Consider the following 20,274-nt stretch of genomic DNA (forward strand, 5'->3'; position numbering starts at 1 on the left):
TATTGGCTTAAAAATCAATACTACATACAAAAGTCACATGCTATTGCTTAATGAGCAGCTAAGAATTCTCACCTAGATGTTTCCTTAATCAGCCACTGATTAAACACAATCCTTTTATTCCTTCTGTAAAATCTCATTCATTTTGCAAGGTTTCTTGAGCATTACACTATAATTAACTTGAATCAGGTTTTCCATATTACTTACACCTTTATGATTTATTTCCAGGAGAGGTTTTCACATGATTGGGAAAACCCTCCACCACCTCCTTCCTTTCACTGATCATGCTAGTCTCTCCTGCCCATGAGACACAGTGAAGTACCCGCACACCTGAGGAAAGCGGCATCCAATGAGGTGGTGGGTTTGGGTTGGGTCTAGGCACCAACCTCACATGTGGACAGAGCTCTCGAGTGTGTGGGACAAGTCCACGTTCCATTAGCTCCTTTCTTTCTTTCCCAGGGCTTCACTACTCCTTATTGGCTGCTATCTCCTCCATGTTGCAAATAGGATTCTCTCCTTTCTTGGAACACTGTGGTAGGGTCTCAAACTCAGGAAACCTGAATTCCTTAAAAAATTGCCTACCAGAAATTGAGGGTGACAAATACACTAACAGGAAGAAGCAGCTCTCCTACGAACTGACCTCCTTATACAACTCCATCAAAAAAAGGTGCAAAGTTATCTACAAATGCTACAATGAGAAGAATTGGAAACCCTGTTAAAAAACACTCTGTATGGCCATGCAGGCTCCTGAGAGTAAATTCCACAAATGTCCATCTGTCTCCGTGTTTTGTGTTTCCATTTTGTGCATGGGTTTGTTTGTGTAAATGTCTTGACAAAAGTGTGTATGGATGAAGATGGATGGATATATTTGTGTATGTGCTTGGTGTGTGTATAGCTCTATGCACTCTTATGCATACGTGTGTCTTCATGTATTTATAACTCACCTTTCACTGATAGGTGACACGAGGGCTGCTCCTTTAAATTCACCTGTGTGTGGGCTAGAGGATGATAAAAGAATACAGTCAGATAGGAGACGCAATTCTAAATTTACTTTTTTGGAAAATTAGCTTTTATTACTCTAGACAGAAACCAATGAATTCCTGTCAGAAATCTGAGTCCCATAAAAAAACTGCTTAGTAGGAACTAAGGGTGGCAAATACACTACAGGAAGAAGCAAATCTCCTATGACCTGCTCCTTTTTATAGAACTCCACCAAAGAAGGATGCAAAGTTACTAACAAATGCTACAATGAGACGAATTGGAAACTCTGTTAAAAAAAAAAAAAATCTCTATGGCCATGCAGGCTCCTGAGAGTAAATTCCACAAATGTCCACCAGTCTCCTTTCTCTTTGGTCTATGTTTCCATCATGTGCATGGATTAGTTTGTGTAAGTGTGTTGAAGAGACGTGTGGATGGATGGATGAATGGATGGATGGATGGATGGATGGGGTATACTTGCTCATGTGCCTGTGTGTGTATAGTTCTATGCACACTTATGCTGACGGGTGACTTTAACTATTACTCACCTTTCTTTCGCAGGTGCCTCCTCGGTTGCTCCTTTAAATTCACTTGTCTGTGGACTAGTGGATGATAAGAGAAAACAGTCAGAGAGGAGACATAATTCTGAATTTATATTTTGGAAAAATTACCTTTCATTACTCTAGACAGAAACCAATTAATTTCTGACTATTCATGTGTATAGCACTACTGGAACCTGGAATGTTTTTTCCTCTTTATTAGAAATGAGGATTTATATGGCGACAACCAAAATCTTAGGCGGGGGAAAATAGTAATGCTTCCCGATTTAAGTAAACCTCTTTATTATGACCTCAGTCCCAATGTGTGACAGCTTTGTGGTGGCAGTTATTTCAAACTCAACTCCAATTTGTAGGTAGTCAGCCCTCTTATTCCATTCAATGTCCTGCTTAAAAGGCCCTCCATTAGCTCCTTATGTTCACCCAGCATGGTGGTTTCTCATGTCCCACAAAAAGGGTCAGGTAACTAGAGGTCTGACACAGGGGCACAATCCAATAGGATGGTGATTTGAGGTTTGGAGCACCAGCCTCTGTGGTGGCAGGGTTCTGGAGGGTGGAGAACACCTCTAAGGCTCATACCTCTGTTGCTTTCTGCTGAAGGCTTCACAGTTCCCCAAGTACTCCTACCTCCTCCTCACTCCAAACAGGATTCTCTCTTCCCTGGGCCTACTCTGGTATGTCTGGTACACAAAAAATCTGCTTTTCCAAAGCATTTGCCTGCTACTTACTAAGGGTGACAAGACAGTAACAGATGGAAGCCTCTCTCTATAGTCAGTTTCTTTTTTTCTAAACAATGTAAAAATGTGGAAGTTATCTATACATGATACAGTGAGATGATAACCTGTGTGAAAGAAACACTGTATTATCATGAACACATCTGAGAGTTAATCCCACTAATCTCGGTCTCTTTCTCTGTCACTGTTTTGTGTGTGTGTGTACATCTTTTTTTTTTTCTTTTTTCTTTTTTGCAACAGTTTCGCTCCTGCTGCCCAGGGTGGAATGCAGCGGCATGTTCTCAGCTCACTGCAAACTCCACTTCCCCAGGTTCAATCGATTCTCCTGCCTCAGCCTCCTGAGTAGCTGGGATTAGAGGCACCTGCCACCACACCTGGCTAGTTCTTGTAGTTTTAGTAGAGACAGGATTTCACGATGTTTGCCAGCCTGGTCTCAAACACCCGACCTCAGGGTATCTGCCTGCTTCAGCCTCCCAAAGTGCTCAGATTACAGGTGTGAACCATTGCACCTGGTCATGTGTACATCTTTTATAACTCACCTGTCATTGGGGCCGAGCCAATGATGACTGCCGCCAGGTCAGTCGGATCGGGACTAAAGGACAAATATGGTCAGAGTCAGACACAATGCGTAATTCTAATGTTTTGCAACAAATAGCTACAGTTAGTCTATGTGTCATTCCCCAGTTACACTTTTATTATTCACATGTATGTATATCACTAAATTGACCTGCGATGGCATTTGTCTTTTTATTAGAAATGAGGTTTCATATGCCAACAGTGAGCATTTTAGGCTGTGACCATAGCGATGCATGCAGATTAAGTAAGGGTATCTACACCTCAAGGTGTAACAGCATTTTTGGAGAGCATTTAATTCTAGTTCAAATTTAGTTCCTGAGTCTCCCTTCTTATAATCCCATTTGAGTTCCTCATTCTCTATCACCTCCAATCACCTCCTCACTTTTCACCCATCCTAGTTTTCTTTGGTGCCCAAGAGTTGCGGCCAAGTAGCTGGAGGCCTCAAGCAAGGGCTCCATCCCATGTGAGAGTGGGTATGGGCAAAGGCAGTCAGCCTCACATAACGGTAGAGCTCTGGAGGGGGTGAAATAATTCCAGGGTTATTAGCTCTGTTCTTTGTTTTGGCTGGGATTTCTCTGATCTTTGTCCACTCCTATCTCCTTCTCCCTGCAAGCAGGATTCGCTTCTCCCTTGGTTCATGCTACTAGGAAAGTCTCATTCTCACAGAAAGTAATGTGACAAACACTAACATAAAAAGTCTCCCTCTATGAGTTCCTCCCCATTTTCCTACCTCCTTCCAAAAAACAAAACAATATTGCATACAAAGCTCATTCTGAGAGGACTCTAGAAATAGTTTCAAGGGAACTCCTTGTTCCCATGGATGCTTGTCACACTCAATAGCCCTACTCAGTCTCTCTTGTGTGTATGAATGCATGTATGTATGTGTTTGTATATGCATAGATACATGTATAACTGTATTCCTTGATATCACATGGTGCATTGGCCAGCCTACTAGAAGGTACTCTCAATTCACACACAGGGCCATGCCAAAGAAGTTAACATGTACATACTAAGACAACATGTAACTTCCTAGACTTAAGGTTTTCAGTTCAAAATAATTCCAACTGCTTTTGTTTTGTTTTTTTGTTTTTGTTTGTTGTTGTTGTTTTTGGTTTTTTTGAGACAGAGTCTCACTCAGTCACCCAAGCTGGAGTGCAGTGGCATGATCTCGGCTCACTGCAACATCTGCCTCCCGGGTTCAAGCAATTCTCCTGCCTCAGCCTCCCGAGTAGCAGGGACTACAGGTGCCCACCACCACACCCGGCTAATTTTGTATTTTTAGTAGAGATGGGGTTTCACCATGTTGGCCAGGCTGGCCTTGAACTACTGACCTCGTTATCCACCCGCCCTGGCCTCCCAAAGTGCTAGGACTACAGGCCTGAGCCACCACACCCGACCTTCCAACTACTTTTCAACCTGTAAATTGCCTTACCCTTACAGAAGTCATGTGTGTATTTGGTTCTTTGGAATCTACCATGCCATTTACCCTACACATCATACTTTATATGATTGCAGCACATCTATCTAAGACTCACTGACTCAAGAGTTCACCAAAACTCTGTACCACTGGAGCTGGCCAATGCACGACAGACAGCCTTTTGTGGGTGAATTTCTTTTAAATTCAACTCCACTGTGTAGGCATTCCTCCTCTTAATCCCATATATGGCCCACTTCCTGGATCTCTCCATCACGTCTTTCCTTTCACCCATCATGCTAGTCTTTCCTGTCCATGGGACACAGGCAAGTAGCTGTGGGCCTAAGGAAGGGCTGCATCCAATGAGGTGGTGTGCTTGTGTTTATGTTTTAGCACCAACCTCATATGTTGACAGAGCTCTGGAGTGTGAGGGACAAGTCCATGTTCCATTAGCTCTGTTCTTTTCTGCCCAGGGCTTCACTGCTCCTTGTCAGCTGCTATCTCCTCCATGTTGCAAACAGGATTTTCTCCTCCTTTCTGTCAATCTGGTGGGCTCTCAAACTCAGGAAATCTGAGTCCTTTAAGAAGCTGCTTACTAGGAACTAACAGTGACAAATACACTAACATAGGAAGCAGCAGCTCTCCTATGACCTGCTCCTTTTTATATCACTCCGTTAGAAAAGGAAGCAATGTTACCTACAAAGGCTACGAGGAGAAGAATTGGAAATCCTGTTAAAAACCACTCTCTATGGCCACGCAGGCTTCCCAGAATAAACTCCACAAATGTCCGGCCGTCTGTCTCCTTGTTGTATGTTTCCACTGTATGCGTGGATTTGTTAGTGGATGTGTTTGAGAGAAGTGTGTACGGATGGATGCATGGATGGATGGATGGATATATTTGTTTATGTGCCTGTGTGTGTGAATACTTCTATGCTCAGTTATAATTCGATAAATAAAGACACACATATGCATAACTCACCTTTCATTCATACGTGCCTCTGGGTTCACTCCTGATAATTCATTTGTGGGTGGACTAGAGGATGACAAAAGAATACAGTCAGACAGGAGACACAATTCAAAATTTACTTTTCTGGTAAAACTAGCTTTCATTACTCTGCACATAAACCAGTTAAGTTCTGACTATTCATGTGTATAGCACTATTTGGTTCTAAAATGTCATTTTTTTTATTAAAAAGGAGGATTTATATGATGGCAACCAACATCTTAGGCTGGGGAAAATAGTAATGCTTTCAGATTTAAATAAACCTCTTTATTATGACCTCAGTCCCAATGCGTGACAGCCTTTGTGGTGGCAGTTATTTCAAACTAAACTTTTGCGTGGAGGTAGTCAGCCCTCTTATTCCACTAAATGTGCTGCCTCGAAAGCCCTCCATTACTTCTTCACTTGATTGTCTCTCTTGGTCCACAAGTACGATAAAGTAACTGCAGGTCTGAGTCAAGGACACAATCCAATATGATGGTATTTGGGGTTTTGAGTACCACCCTGTATTGCGGCAGAGTTCTGCAGGGTCGAAAACATTTCTAGGGTTGTTAGCTTTTTTCTCTTCTCCTGAGGTCTTCACTACTCTCCGTCCCTGCTGTGCTATCCTGTTTCCAAAGAGGATTCTCTGCTGTCCTCAGCCATTATAGTAAGGTCTCACATACAGGCAGTCTGAAAATTATTTTTTATTTTTACTCAAGAGTATCAAACAGACTAGTAAGAAAAATCATTCTTCTTTTTATGTGGCCATCTTTTATCTAAATTCATTCAAGACATAAAGTCACCTTCATATCCTATAGTGAGATCACGCAGACACATGTGTCAAAAGCTTTTTGTTTTTCCATTAATGCCCTTGAATGGGAACTTCCCTAACCTCAACCTTTATATTTCTCTGCAGTACCTGTGGGTGCATGCCTTGATTTAATATGAATGCATATAGGTATATATAAATGGTATATAATCGTTTCCTCCCTTGTTCATACATCCTTATATCTATATTGATTTATTTCTTTTTCTTTTTCTTTTTTTTCTTTTTTTGAGGGGGAGTCTCCCTCTGTTGCCCAGGCTGGAGTGCAGTGGCACGATCTCGGCTCACTGCAAACTCCGCCTCCCGGGTTCATGCCATTCTCCTGCCTCAGCCTCCTGAGTAGCTGGGACTACAGGCACCCGCCACCACACCCAGCTAATTTTTTGTATTTTTAGTAGAGATTGGGTTTCACTGTGTTAGCCAGGATGGTCTCGATCTCCTGACCTCATGATCCACCCACCTCGGCCTCCCAAAGTGCTGGGATTACAGGCGTGAGCCACCGCGCCCAGCCTCTATATTATTTCTGTCTCACAGTTCACTGACAGCTCCACTCCAGGGTACTGATTTGAATTTAGACTTGGCAGTGCTACAGAATTTAAATATATATATGTATCGTCCAACACCAATATGACATCCTGGACTTCACTTTCTGGTTTGAATTACTCACAAGCGATGTTTAGTTCTTTACAATTGAACACAGCACAAACTAAGAATTTGGTGGTTTACTTTATTTCAAATTCAGCTGCAGTTTCTGTATACAAATCCCCTTGACCCCATCTCATTTCCTGACACTAAAATCCCTTCATGAGTGCCTTGTTTTTGCCATTATAGGTGTCTTCTCTGCTCTCACACAGGGTCAAGAAACTGCCCCATACAATGTGATGATGGGTGTGGGCTTGCAGTGTTAGCCTCACATGGTGGTAGAGCTCTGGGTGTGAGGAACCCTGCCAGGGCCATTAGCTCTGTTTCTTTTCCCTAAGGGCTCCACTGCTCCCTGTCCACTGTTACTCGCTTGTTGCTCTGCATAGGATTTTCTTCCCTTGGTCCACTCTAGTATGTCTCATACACAGAAAATCTGACTTTCCTAAGTATGTGCCTGCTACTAAGGGTGACAAGACAATAACAAGAAGTTTCCCTTTTTTGCCCTGTTCCTTTTTTATCCAATTTAATCAAAAAGTTGGATAAGGGGCCTGCAGGGCCTATAGTGAGGAGGTTTATAAACAGTGTAAAAGACATTCTGTATGGCCATAGATGATCCTGAGTGTAAGCACATAATCTTCATCTTTCTCTCTGTCGATTCTCTCTCTCTTTTCTCTTTCTCTCCCTTTCTCTCTCTCCCTGTGTGTCTAGATAGACAGAAGTATGTATATCTACATATATATTTCTTTAAATATTTGTGTATATATATTTTATAATTCACATTTCATTGGTGGTTCTATCATAGGTCATTGATGTCAATTCTGTATGCAGGCTAAAGGAATATAAAAGTAGATAGTTGGACACACATGTAATTCTAAACTTACTTTTTGAATCAAACAGCTACAGTTACTCTACGATGTACTATCTGGTTGACATTTAAATATTCATGTGTATATCACTAATTCGAAATAGGTGTATCCTTTTTTTTAGGTGGAGTCTCACTCTCACTGAGGCTGGAGTGCAGTGGTGCCATCTTGGCTCACTGCAACCTCCGCCTCCCAGGTTCAAGCAATTCTCCTTCCTCAGCCTCCTGAGTAGATGGGATTATAGGCATGCACCACAACACCTGGCTAATTTTTGTATTTTTAGTAGAGACAGGGTTTAGCCATGTTGGTCAGGTTTGTCTCAAATTCCTGGCCTCCAGTGATCTAGCTGTCTTGGCCTCCCAAAGTGCTGGGATTACAGATATGAGCCACCATGCCTGGCCAGTGGCATTTATTTCTAATGTAACTGCAGTCTGTAAGGAAACATGCCTCTTACCCCATCTAAATTCTTGATTCCTAAGTCCTTCTGTCACTTCTTTACTTTCACCCATCATGGCTGTCTTTCCTGCCCAGAAGATATGACCATGTAGCTGTAGGCCTGAGTCAGGAACTCCCTACAAAATGATTGTGGGTTTGGGTTTGGAGCACCAGCCTCACATGGTGGTAGAACTCTAGAAGGTGAGGAACCCATTACGGTTTCATGAACTCTGTTCTTTTTGCTGAGTGCTTCACTCCTCCCTGTCACCTGTTACCTCCCCATTGCTCCATATAGGATTCTCTCTCCCTTTGGCCCACTCTAGTAGTAGGAGAGTCTCATAAATGGAAAACCTCAGAGGTTCCTAAGGGATTGGATACTACTAACTGAGAGTGACAAATATACTAAGAGGAAGAAGCATCCCTTTCATGACTTCATCCTCTTTTATCCAATTTGGTCTGAAAAAAAAATAGAAGGTTATCTATAGATCCTACAGTGAGAAGATTTAGACATAGTGTCAAAGATACTCTGTATTTCCAAGGATACGCCTGACAGTGAATTTTACAAATATCAACTTCTCTTTCTCTTTCATTGTTTTATGTTTCTGTGTGTGTATGTGTATGCATGCGTGTATGTTATGTGTATATATGTATATATACACTTACTTGTATATAAATCTTTGTTTCTCATTCACATTTCATGGGTGGCTCTATCATAGGTTACTACCATCAACTCAATTGGCTGTGGGCTGGGGAATTATAAAAGCATATTACTCAGATACAAACACAATTTGGACTTACACTTTTGGTCAAATAGCTGCAGTTACTCTAGACAAGAGTCTACCTGCCAAGGAATGCCAAAGATTGCCAGCAACCAGAAAAAGCTAGCAAAGAGGTATCAAACAGATTCTTCCTTATAGCCTTCATAAAAAGCCAACCCTACTGACAACCTCAATTTCAGATTTCTAGTCCCTAGGACTATGAGATCATTAATTTTTGTTTAAGCCACTTGGTTTGTGATACTTTGTTAAAGCAGCCCTAGAAACCAATATAGCCTAACCTGGTAGAATCTCATACACAGGCAATCCAACAGTTTTCTAAAAGTTTTAGCTACTAGTCAATTCAGCTAGGAAGAAGAAGTAGACTTCTTGTGATCTACTTATCTTGTATCCAACTAGACCCAAAAAGAAAAGGATGTTACATACAGAAGCTGAAACTACCAGTGCTTTAGAAACAGTGTCCAAGAAACTCTATAGTTAACATTTGTGTGTATCTTTATGAACATACACACACATAACACCTTTCACTGATGGCTCCATTATAGGCTAGTGATATCGTTTCACTTTCACTGAGGACTCCATCATGGGTTAGTGATATCACTTCATTTGGGTCAGAGCTAAAGAATTAAACTAAATTGTACATAATCAAATACCATGTGAATTTGTAGGCTTAATTTTTATTCAAATTAGCTACAATAACCCTACAACTAATAAACTAGCTGTTCTGAAAAAACAAAACAAAACAAAACACATGCAATTTAGCCATTTGGAAACAATAGTGACCATCCCTGCCTGTCTCCATAGACAACAACAGCAACTACCCAGGAGTAGTTACAGTAAAATTAGGAGAGCATTAGGCTGGCTGATGAAAACAGGGAAGGGCTGAAGAGCCATCCTTGGGCCTTCACTCCTCCACCTACCTCCATCTCCAAAGCCCAGGTTACAAACCAGAGAGATTGTCTCCTCCAATGCTGCTTTGTTCAGGAGCTTCAAGGTGATATAGTTGTTTAATTAAACAAAATTTTCCCTGTGGTTGCCTCTGTACTTGAGTCCTTATGCAACAAACTGCAAGCTAACCTAGTGTGTAAACTAACAGCATAATTATGAATAGAATATACACTTGTAACAGATAGCTGTGTCTCAGTCAATTGCAGCAGCTGAGCTTCAGTCAATTGCGGGTGGCTGACTGATTCAAATAAGACAAAACATCCAGCTGTAACCAGTTGTAAACAACAAAGCTGTTTCTGGACCTCACTTCCATTTTCTGTCCATAATGCTGTCTGGCCACGTTGCCAGCTTGCAGTTCTCAGAACTTGTTCTCGTTCTAAAAGCTTCCCAACTCACGAATCATTCTTGCACTATTAAACTCTTAAATTTACCTTGTCTAAAGTTTTTCCTTTTCACAACCCAGAGGAGTTGCCTGGTCAGTGTTTCATGGTTTCTGAGACTCTCTACCCTGGGGCACATCACTTCTCTTCATTTTAAACTTACTGACAATGACACAGCTTACGTCCTAGATTTCAGTGAGACTGACTATATAATTCCTGCCCAAACCAGGACACTTTTGAAAGGAAAAAGTGGGTGCTATTAATAATTATGTTGCAAGAACAGCAGCAGACTGAGATTGTCCTTCAGTCCTTCCCCAATACAAATGACCAGAGTAGCCAACAGCCACAAAAAATCTGAGTTCACAAACCAACATGATTAGATATCTGAGGAATACAACTACTGAAAAAGAAATACAACAAGCTGAACAACAGCATACCGACTGTAGCAAAACTACTGGAACACACTGACCAAGATTTTAAAGTAAGCATGACAAATATTCTTAAGGATAAGAGGACACAAAGGAAGATGTTGAAACATGAAATGAGAATGGGAGTCGTAAGAAAAAATAAAAGAGAAAGCCTTAACTGTAAAAGTATGACTGTCAAAAAAATATAACTTGTTGAGGGATAAATAGTAGTTTGGATACATGTGAAAAGCTAATTAATTTAGAGTTAGAAGATTAGATTGAGAAACTTACCCAGAAAATAGTAGAAAAGAATAAAGAGAACATACTAAAGAAGAATGTTATGGAGGATAAAAACAGCTATCTAACATCTAGAATATGAAAATCTAAGAAGAAATGAAAACTAAAAATGCAAAATAAAATGTGAAAATTTATGATGATAAATTTCCCAAAATTCAAGAAAGAAGAAATATATCAGCTTTAAGTATCTAATGGAGACAAAGAGAAAATTCTAACACCTTCTAGAAACAGCAAAAGACCTATGAGGGCACAAGGACAGACCAACATCATAGCTCTCTGTACCATAAAGAAAGCTTCCACAGGATAAAGTCCACAGGATCAATATCATATTGCTGTTCTCTGAATATATTGTAATATGATTAGCTTTTTTAAAAAAACCCACATTTGAAACTAAATTACACATTACTGAATGCCTCTTATGTTAAAAGGGAAATCATGAAATATTTTAAATACTAAGAACTGATTGATAATAACATGACAAAGTTTGTAGGATACAATGAAGCAATATTTAGAAGAAAATTTACCAATATATAAGCATTAATAAGAAGTCAAGATGGTTAAAAGCAAAGAGTACACATTTAAGTAGAGATGTTGGAAAAGGAGCACAAGGCAAAGTCTATGGAGTAATAAGGAAGCAAAACATAAGGAGGTAAGCATAAGTCACTGAACTGGAGAAGAAAAAACCGTGGAGAAGATTAACAAAACAAAAGTGTGTCTCTTTGAAAAGATTACTACAATAGACGTGTGGCAAGAATAATCAAGAACAAACAGAGTGAATATCCAAATAAAATGTACAAGAAGGGAGCATAACTGGAACACAACTAAAATTTTTTAAAATAAGATTATTCAATTATATGTTAATAAATGTGAAAACTTAGATGGAATGGAAAAATTCCTAGACAAATATAAAACACTAACATTAGTGCAAGAAAATATATTTATATAGAAATAGAATACTCAAGTAACAAAAAATCAACCTAGTATTTAAAGCCCTTCCCTCTCCCAAACACCACAGGGCCCACATAGGTATTTTTCAAAATTTTTTAGAATATTGACATACTTACTACAAAATCTATGTCAACATATAAAGGCTCCATTAATAACTTAACTAATCATGCTAATAAAAAAGGTGTAGGGATGCCATAAGTATCAATGGAGCAAAATATTGAGCTCAGAGATAAACCTATGTAGATATATGTCACTGACGATGATTACATAAACAAGGAAAAAGGATGAATTGTTTCATAGATGGTATTTGGAAAATCAGCCTACCATTGGGAGAAAAATGAAACCAAATCCCTACCTAACACCATATTGAAGGGTAGACACTAAGTAGATTAAAGCATTAAATGTGTAAATTAAAACTATGAGGATTAGAAATTACCTTTGTAGACTGAAAGTGGGAAAATTTCAAACTTCAAAAGTAAAATAATAAGGCAAAAAGTTCTGTCATGAAGAGAATGAAGAACAACAATGCCAAAGCTAACAGGCAGATGACGGATTAGAGAACATAACTTCAACGTCTCAAACTGACATGAAGGATGATTTGAATACATAAAGCGATAGTCCAAACTTTTGAATGGGATTCCATGCATCTGAGTCTGTTTAATAAGGGATACCTGAGGCTGGGTAATTTATAAAGAAAAGAGGTTTATTTGGCTCACAGTTGTGTGCTGCACAAGAAGCCTGATGCCAACATCTGCTTCTGAGGCTGCTCCCATTTATGGTGGAAGATGAAGGGGAACTGACACGTGCAGAGATCAAATGGCAAGATGGGAATCAAGGTGCGGGAAGCCGCTGGTCTCTTTTTAAACCACCAGCTCTTGCAAGAACTAATAGAGTGAGTACTCACTCAACCTCACTCCAAGGGAGGGAATTAATCTATTCATCTTCCAAACACCTTCCATTAGGCCCCACCTCCGACATTGGGGATCAAACTTCAACATGCAGTGTGGGGGTACAAACCTCCAAACAATAGCATCATGTTTTTAATGTTACTAAAAAGAGTGAATCATTGCTATATTGTTTACAAATGTAACATAATCACTTTGAAAATTAAACATAATTTTAAAAGAAATTTGATTAACTTATTCTAAAATATAAAATATTCAAAAACAGCACACGTAAATTAACAAGACAAAGATAGGAACACTAGTGGAAAAACGGGCTAAGTTCATGAATGAACCATTACAGAAGAAATCCCAAATGCTATAAGAACATAAAATGATGCTCAAATTCATAAGTTATCACATAAATTCAAAGTAAAACATAATGCAATATGTTATGACCTATTAGATTGATTATATAAATTAGAAAGTTTGATAATGTCAAGTGTTGTTGTGAATGTGTATGTGTAGGAACCATCATGCACTGTTCATGAGATGCAGACTGGTATAACCATTGTGAGAGCAATAGGCAGTATTCAGTAAAATTCAAAATATGCAATCCCATGGCCCATCAAGTCCTGTTTCATATTCCTACAGAAATACTCAAACAGGTCTATAGGGGTCTGGCATAAGGATAATCATTTAGTGGCACTCTTTGTGAAGGCAAATGGTAGGAAGCAATATATTGTTCCTCACTAGGGGATGCATGCATGCTGTGCAATTTTTCATACCAGTTAAAAGCAACAACAAAAGGTATGCACAAGAAGAATAATCTTATGTTACTAAGCAAAAAACTAACAAAATGAGATACAACTTAATACCATTTAAGTAAATTTAAAAACATATAGGCAAAACAATAATACGTAGTTTACAGAACACATATAAATGTATATACTGTGTATTAAACACATTAAAATTGTTGCATATGTGCATGTATCTGTATATGTCAATATGTATAACTGTACTCTCATCTATATATTAAAAAGGCCTACAAGTAGCAATGAGCCAATGGCAATCAGCATACCAAATGCAAAATATTGATTGGTTTCTAAAGGACATGAGGTTCTTTGGGTAAATGGCTGATTCCAGGGCTGGGGAAATGCTCAAAAAGTGATGGGAACATGTCAAGTCAAAAGGACACAGGGGCTAGCTTTTAGGGAGTCCCACTGGCCAAATATGGGACCATTTAAAGATCAAAATAAATAATGAGAGAAAGGATTGTAATTCATTGAAATAATGTAAGAATTTATAAGTTCATAGTAATAGTGAACAAATAGGGGTAGGAATAGCTCTCCTTATAATAGAATGATACTTACTAAACACAGAAAAACTACTTTTTTTTAAAAAAATCACCATTTTGTAATGATCACAGTTACAACTGATTCACATAAAAGTCAATGAATGCTAAAACTAGGGCATGAAAGTTTTATGTGGAACAGGATACTGAACATTGAAGATAGTTTTAACATAGACAGAAAGTATCTCCCCCCAACGTGCATATTAATTATAAACTGAATAACATTTACTTGTCAGCGAATAAATCTGGCAATACCTCTCAACCACAATAGAGATATGAACCATAAAACAGTGTAATATTCAATAGAGGAGTTACTTAATCTGAAAGTGGTATTCAAATCCCTCATCTATCCTTTAAAAGGCCATGAAATTATTTCCTGTCATCTCATATAACAGATGTTGTAATATTCTAAGAGCTTGCATTTAGGTTGTCTCTGAAAAGAGTCTGATGAATAACTTGACAATAAGAAAGTGAATGCTGAGATTTTAGAGTGAACAGACATTTTAATCTCACAGTCTACTTTGTGTTAACTCACCCCTCTCACATTTCAAAAATATCTAAAAGTAGCTGTTAGACATTCTATTAAGTCCTCCTGGTGAAAATGGAAATGTTTGGATATTCGATCTTTGCATCATCTTCCTATATCCCACTTTTAAACATTTTTGGCATTGAAACTTATTCTTCAAATGAACTTTTAGATATCACACATGCTTAGTAAACTTCAAATCTGCAAGTGGTGAATAGATAATCTGCACAGGAAACACTTTTTTTTTTTTTTGAGACAGAGTTTTGCTCTGTCATCGAGGCTGCAGTTCAGCGGTGCTGTCTCAGCTCACTGCAACCTCTGCTTCCCTGATTCAAGTGATCCTTCTGCCTCAGCCTCCCGAGTAGCTGGAACTACAGGCATGCACCACCATGCCCAGCTAATTTTTGTATTTTTAGTAGAGACGCGGTTCTACCATATTGGCCAGGCTGGTCTTGAACTCCTGACCTCGTGGTCCACCTGCCTCAGCCTCCCAAAGTGCTGGGATTACAGGCTTGAGCCACCATGCCCAGCCAGAAAACACTTTTGACAAACACACCAGCATTTCCTTTTGTAGAATCCTTGGGCCATATTAAGGGTATTGTTAAGCTGCCATCTCATAAAGTGTACAGAATAAAACACTAATTTGGGGAGACGTTAAAAGGGAATAGTAACAACAGCAGCAGCGCTTGTTTTATTTAAATGTGGAAAATTAATTCAAAATATAAAAAATATTTTGGTGACTATATTGGTAATCTTACGATAAGAAATAACTTTCTGAGTATAACAAACAGCATCGGTTATAAAAGTACCAATTATATTTGAACACATGAAGCTTATTATAAAGCTCTATGTAAGGTTGCTGCATTTTACTTCAAACATCAAATGCAAAAATATATTAGAGATTTGCCACATGGAGCGGTGATAAGACCAATTTATTTGAACAACAAAATTCCTTGAATCTAAAAGATATGATAAATATGACTTAGCTTACTTAAGACCCAACTTTTTAGAAAGAATTTTAGAATCAGTGTCCAGAAAACTATTTTCCCATGAATAATTCTGAGACTGAATTTCACAAACCTGAATTCCTCCCATCTCCAATATATATTATGACATCACCTTTCATTGTTGACTCCAGCACAGATTTCTGATGTCAATTCATTGGAGTCAGTGCAAAGGATTGAAAGGTAAATAGTAAGAAACAACATAAATGCATACACGACTGTTTTTTTTTTGGTTCAAATTGGCTATGATTGCGCTACAAATTACAATGTGTTGTCCCTAAAAATTCTCATGTAAATCTGTTATTTGGCACCTGGTACTTGATTTTTCTCTAGAAACAAGTCTCTATGTGTTGGTAATAAAAATTGTTTAGGACTCTCAAAAAAGTTTAATGAATCAAGATTTAAATACAATTCTTTATTACTGAACCTGATCATCATGTGTGGCAGCAAATTTAACTTAAATTTCCTTCGAATTCATGTCCCATTTGTAGTCACACATTATTCTTGCCCATTTTGATTTCCTAATTATCAAGTCCCTCCACCACCTTCATGCTCTTCATGAGTCACAGATATCTTTGCTTCTCCTCAAATAGGATCAAGTGACTAAACCTGAGGCAGGGGCTCCATCCAATGTGATGATGGCTTTGAGTTTGGGGCACTAGCTCTGAAGGGTGAGGGACAGATACAGGGTCTCTTAGCTCCTTTCTTTATGCTGAGGGCTCCTCTGCTGCCTGTCCAATGCTACCACCTTCTTTCTCCAAGTAGGATTCTCTACTCTCTTGGATCACTCTTGAGAGAGTCTCATACACAGGCATTCTGATAGTTTCCTAAGGTTTTGTTTGCTAATTACTTAGAGTCACAAACAATCTTTGAGTACCAAGCATCCCTCTTCTGACCTGATCTTATTTTTTCCACTCTGGTTCAAAAACAATGTTACCAAAGATGCTTAAAGTCTCTGATAGAAAGCTGTTATTGCCATTGATGCTCCCAGTGTTTTTCACCACTTAGATCAGTCAACTCACCCATTGTGGTCATAGTTGTCAGAGCATACAGTAGAATCTGGTAGTGAATCCATAACTCTACCAAAGAGTAAAAAGCACATACAAAAAATAAAGTCAGATATTTTGGAAGGCAATGAGGATGTTAATGTCAACAGTATTTCAGGACACAAAAAATAAAATCGGAGGAATTTTGACAAGAACTAAAGAAACAATTTCAGGATACAGCACTAGTACTTCTGAGACTGTGTGTGTGTGTGTGAGAGAGAGAGAGAGGACACAGAAAAAAGAAAGAAAATGTAAGAATAATGAATGTTTCTATATCAATGGCTAGTTCCCGGTCATCCTTGGTAGGAAATAAACAAGTAGATAAGTCAAGCATAGCCTTAATTATGTTTAAAACATTTTGTGAACTTAAAGTGGATTATGTGTTTACAATGATTTTGTTTTCTTTTTGTCTGGATTCATTTTCTTAAAGTTATATGGCTATGTTTTACAATATCAAGACTTCCTAGCACCGAAACCCCTGGCTTGGCTAATTTAATCTCTCTGCTACTTCATTTCCTCATCTGTAAGTTAAGACACATGCAAAATACACTCCACATCTGTCAACTTCATAAAACCATGCTGAATATTCAGCATTTTGCCAATATTGGTTTTTAGACAACCTGCTCTCTACACCATATATTATGCCATAAAAATCAGTATGTGGCAATATAAACTGATACACATTTTTAGTTTCAAATACACAAACATTCTCATCAAGGTAATACACTCCCAAGACTCAAGAATTAATGCTCTTTGCCACAATTTTCTAACTTTTCAAACATTTAAATAAGTTTAAGAAACTGATCACATACATTTTTTTGCTGCTGATAACAACTGGGATTCTCTAAGAGTGTGCTGAGGTTTCTTAACCTATTTGACCACAGAACCTCTTTCTCACAGTGGAAATGTGTGAGAAACACATTTTGGAAACAATATATTAAATGGTATCTTTTTACGTCTTTAAGAAAAGTTCCCCTACACAAACTAATTTTGGACTCTGATCAATAGCTCCAACCTTTAAGCACAGACAGACACTAATATTGTGCTAGTCTTTCAGCCTGTGAGGAAAGGAGTGCCAGAGTTCAAATTATCGCATCTCATTAGCCTGGTCTGAGATCCATGAGGGGAACCTTTCAAGTTCTAAGTGGGTGTTCTCATGTCCTTGAATGGCTCCTGGAAATTCATCCAGGTCTCAGGAAAAACAATACCTTTTACAAAAAGAAAGGCATCTATAGGCATCCGCTACTTTTCAGCAGGATGAATAATTGGATTGTCTATGCAGAATACACTAATAAATCATAACAGGGGAAAATGTTCAAAACACCAAAAAGGTAAGAATTTGAGTTTCTGACATAAGCAGCCTTATTAAATGATTACTGGATTTTTCAGACATTCTCTACTGAGGAAGAGAACTGGAAGACACTCAAATTACTCCAGATTCAGGTGACAAGCCAGGATTGCTAAGCAAGTTCCTTGGGAAACTAATCTCCAAAAAGGGCACGAGACATCCATAGATGTTACCTGAACTCCTTTCAGGGAGAGTACTGCATGAAGTCTGAAATAATACTTTGATAAGCTGCTTTGGAGCACAGAATGACTTTCCTCATGGGACATGAATAAGTAACTAGCTAAATTGCCCTCTAAGGAAGGTGAGAATTGCAAACTGTCCTAAACTGAAGTGGTCATGCAGAATTCTTAAATGCTTTTTGGTAGATAGGAGCAACCACAGAAGTTTGAGTTAGCTGAAGGTTAGCTACACCTTTATAATCATGCTACCAGGTTATAATGAAAAGTAGGTCTCCGACCAAATCTGCAACACATACAGATATTCATTTAACAAAACAATCAGTAGCAAGCAGACACAGTACACAAGCTTCTGTAAGCTTTCCGCACTTTAGGTGCTCCAAGCATGAAAGCTTCATTCTCAACAGATTCCTAATGTTTCAGAGGCCAAAATCTTCCTAAACCTTCCTGGAGATAGGACCATATGAGGATCAAGCCTTGGGTGTTGTCTCTAAATATACACTACAGGCCACCCTCATACACCTTTATCCTGTTTATGCAAGGGTGGGCTGTCTCCAAAACACGTTAGTTGATTAACAGATCTTAAAATGTCATATAATTGTAACATCCATCATGCTGCTTTGTAAGCCATCAATTTCACTAATAAAAACCCATTTGTGACCTTTACTGTAATTATTAACAGTGTTTCAGGTGTCAATTGAGATGGGACCACTGAAGCCCTTTTGGTGGCCATCTCTGTGGAGTGGCTTCCTGAGCTGAACACTAGCTCACCATCCTTGAACAGAGCATCCAACATTAGGGCAACCAGCTGCCCCTGTAGGAAAGATTAAAGTGACCAGTATATGCATATTATCACACTGCCTAAAATGTCATAGAATGAGGCTTGGCTTGTTTTTTAAATTTTTTCTATTTCTATTATTTTTCTATCGAATTATTTTTCTATTTTTATTTGCTGGGTCACAGACAACAGCAAATTCCATACCTTTGGAGTTATACCAGCTCATCTGCCGTAGGAGTAGAAATATCAAAGCTCTCAGTCTACCACCTTGTGCTCCAGAGATGTGGCCCAAGCACATCTTTGGACGTGAACCAGGGCAACCCAAGGCAGAGCTGGATTTCTGGGAGTTTCTCCCTGTAAGCCCTGGACATGCTTACCTATAGACCAGACTGCTTCCAGAGCCACTGCCGGTCAGAAGAGCCTGAGGTGTGTTCAGCTGCTAGAATAACACAAGTCTGAGGTCTTGTGTCGTCGGTCCAACATTCTGTAAGAGGGAGAAATTTAATCAAGATCCTGTTAGCAGTTTTCTCTCTTGTTGCCTTTCAAGATTATGGCTTTTCCTTTTTTCATTTTTTAGTTCCCAAAACCAAGCTTGTTAAATCAAATCTTGACCCAATTCCTGGCAAGTAACAAGGTTATTGCTATTTGGCCTTACACCCACGGATTGTCCCCCCGTACCGTGAGGGTAAGGGGACTCTGTAAGGTCCCTGGGAGGGGAAAGGAATGTCAATTAGTGGTCCCCCCAGCTGGGTATAAGCAAACTTTCCTGTCTCTGGGCCGCAGAGACCACCATCTAGTTCCCCCGCCAAAACTTTACATGATTTTAATTCTCCTGATGAAGATGAGAGGACAACAGCCAAGAGAGAGGGCAGAGGATGGGATGGGACTCCCTTGCTCAGAGACCTCACCTCTAGGTCTTTACCTCCTATTGAGAATAAGTCAGTTCTGTAATAAGAACTCTGTGTCCACAGCAACCCCAAACAGAATCCTAGCGCTCTTGTGATTCTTGTAGAGTGGGGAATAGAACGAACTTGGCCCAAGACTGCAGACACTTAAAAACATACTGTTCTTTGAGAATGGCAATCATTAAAAAGTCAGGAAACAACAGGTGCTGGAGAGGATGTGGAGAAATAGGAACACTTTTACACTGTTGGTGGGACTGTAAACTAGTTCAACCACGGTGGAAGTCAGTGTGGCGATTCCTCAGAGATCTAGAACTAGAAATACCATTTGACCCAGCCATCCCATTACTGGGTATATACCCAAAGGACTATAATTCATGCTGCTATACAGACACATGCACACGTATGTTTACTGCGGCACTATTCACAATAGCAAAGACTTGGAACCAACCCAAATGTCCAACAATGATAGACTGGATTAAGAAAATGTGGCACATAT

General features: G+C 39.1%; 1 long non-coding RNA gene and 1 pseudogene across 1 annotated transcript; both read right to left on the bottom strand.

Moving 5' to 3' along the window:
• Positions 1–4,766, bottom strand: part of LOC129529379 (putative tyrosine-protein phosphatase TPTE) — a 39,440-nt pseudogene extending 34,674 nt beyond the window's left edge.
• A 373-nt stretch (positions 4,767–5,139) lies between these two features.
• On the bottom strand, positions 5,140–19,358 carry LOC134756416 (uncharacterized). The gene is made up of 3 exons (XR_010132385.1): positions 19,251–19,358; positions 16,548–16,604; positions 5,140–5,289 (listed from the first exon to the last, which is right to left on the bottom strand). It is a non-coding gene; the product is annotated as an uncharacterized lncRNA (long non-coding RNA).
• Positions 19,359–20,274: the final 916 nt, after the last annotated feature.

The sequence above is a fragment of the Gorilla gorilla genome, chromosome 22 (genome assembly GCF_029281585.2).
Source record: "Gorilla gorilla gorilla isolate KB3781 chromosome 22, NHGRI_mGorGor1-v2.1_pri, whole genome shotgun sequence".
In the NCBI taxonomy this organism is placed as follows: domain Eukaryota; kingdom Metazoa; phylum Chordata; class Mammalia; order Primates; family Hominidae; genus Gorilla; species Gorilla gorilla.